Consider the following 2,491-nt stretch of genomic DNA (forward strand, 5'->3'; position numbering starts at 1 on the left):
GGCCCAGGGGCGGCGCAGCGGACGCCAGCCACCGCCTCCCCGACTTTTCCATTTCCCCTTTCTCTCCGTAAACAGAAAGAGACTGCCTAGCTGCAGGGGAAGCCAGAGCCCCCGCGCTGGGAAATTCCGCGTCCACCCCCCCCTCCTCGCGGTCCCCGCCGCCCCTCGTTTACCCTCTGGGCGCCCAGGCGGAGCTGGAGGCGGGACTAGGGAGGAGCAGAGAGGCACGCCGGGAGGGGCGCAGGACGTGAGCTGCGGCTCGAGTCGAGAGCCTGGGATGTGGACGAGTTTTCCCCCGGGCCTGGTGACCCAAGGCGTCCTGGTGGCGGAGTTGCAAGAGGCAGTTGTGCCCTTTCCCGGTCCCCAGGGAAGGTCGTATATCTTAGTGTACTCGCGCCCTCCGCGTTCTCTGGAGTCCCAGGGTCCGGCGGGAGGGCACGCTCCCAGGGCGCGGGGGGGGCGGTGCGGAGCGGTCACCAGGCCATTTGCCGCGCTCCCCGTGCTCTGGGGTGGGGACAGAGGCGCCTTGTGCCCTCCCCGCCGTGCTGCGGGAGGCTAGGGAAGCTTGGGGCTTCTCGGAACCGCGACTGTGGGTCCGATTACTAGCAGCACGGCCCCGCCTCGCCCAGATTTCGCTTCAAGTTCACACACAAAGAGGGCTATGGCTCACGCACACATTCCAGCTTAGAGATTTCCAAGAGGCTGCCTCAGGGTGGGCCCGAAACCTGGGTGTTGGGCGCTCGGCTGGGGGCCTGTGCACTCCGACAGCAGAACCTGGTTTTCTTCTTTGCAGTCTTTATTAAAATTGGTTATTTTGTAGCACCGCCTCATTAGGAAGAGTACCTGTACTGATCTCCCCCCTCCCGCCCACCCCCTCAGTCCTAGCTGCTTATCTGGGGTTTTCCTTCTTGAGTGGCAAGCGTTTACTCCAGGTGTAACCGGAAGAGAGTTCTAGAGAAAAGCGCCACTCTCCCAAAATCCACTCCGCGGGACATTCCCAATACCCCGCCACCCCCTCCCCCTACATTTCCCACGTATCAAGCATCCACTAGGAGCCAGGCATTCGGCTAGAGCGCGGAGAGCTAGGGACCATGTGAGGAGGACATCCTCTCTCTCTGCCCTACGGCCCAGGAGGTAGGGTGTCCCAGGCACAACTCAGATTCAAACGCGGTCACACTTCAAGTCCATGCCCTTTTCTTCACAGTGCCCAGGTACGTGCTCCTGGTGCAGTTTCTAAATTGCCGTGCGCAGTGGCGCACGCCTGTAATCCCAGCGCTTTGGAGGCCGAAGCGGGAGGATCACTGGAGGTTAGGAGTTGGAGACCACCTGGGCAACATAGCTACCCCGTCTCTACAAAAAATAAAAATAAAACTTGGCCAGACATGGTGGCTCACGCGTGTCATCCCAGCTACTTGCAAGCTGAGGTAGGAGGATCCCTTGAGCCCAGGAGTTCGAGTCTGCTGTGAGCTATGATTGAGCCACAGCACTCCAGCCTGGGCGATAGAGCGAGGCCTTGTCTCAAATTTAAAAAATAAAATAAAACAAAAAATTTTTTTGAGACTGAGTTTCGCTCTTGTTGCCCAGGCTGGGGTACAATGGGGCGATCTCGGCTCACCGCAACCTCCGCCTCCGGGGTTCAAGCGATTCTCCTGCCTCAGCCTCCCGAGTAGCTGGGATTACAGGCATGCGCCACCACACCCGGCTAATTTTGTATTTTTCGTAGAGATGGGTTTCTCCATGTCGGTCAGGCTGGCCTCAAACTCCCGCCCGCCCGCCTCAGCCTCCCAAAGTGCTGAGATTACAGGCGTGAGCCCCCGCGCCTGGCCAAAAATAAAATTTTTTTAAACGATTTGCCTTGGACCTTCTCTAGAGCCCTCCCCATTTCTGCTATGGAAAATGAATTACAATTCCAACCCGAGGATGTACCGAGAGAATTGCCGGAGGAGGTAGGTTAGCTGAGGTGACAAACTAGGGACTTTTTGCAGGACCTTAACTCGCAGACAACAAGCCCAGGTAGCTAATCCAACATCGAGGGCCGATTGACTGGACACTGTCATCCCCGAAGTTATTTTAAATACGAGAGCGATTTAATTTATATTCATTCACCTCATGAAGCAGGGCGTTTGCCATTCCCTCCAAATATCCAGGCAGTCCCTTGCACCTAGAGGAGAACCACTTCCTGAAGCCTCCGCCTTTCTGATCTTGGAGCGAGGGAATTCCACCAACGCGGCAGCATTGACCCGGCAGAAGCAGCCTGGGCCAGGGTTGGGGAGGAGAAGCCCCGCTCGCCTGCGCGCCGGATGGGTGGAATTTGGCATTGGCTCAAGCGGGTTATCCCAGTCTCAGCTGAAGCCGAAGTTATTAGTACACTTTTGGCCTTTTCGCTGGAAACCGGGTTAGCACAGGTTGTTACCTCTGATTGTAACCTGAGAAACTGGGAGACGTCTCTTTCTCTTCTGCGGTGTTTAGACAACAAAGGATGATCTTTACA

Source organism: Macaca nemestrina, chromosome 9 (genome assembly GCF_043159975.1).
Source record: "Macaca nemestrina isolate mMacNem1 chromosome 9, mMacNem.hap1, whole genome shotgun sequence".
NCBI lineage: Eukaryota > Metazoa > Chordata > Mammalia > Primates > Cercopithecidae > Macaca > Macaca nemestrina.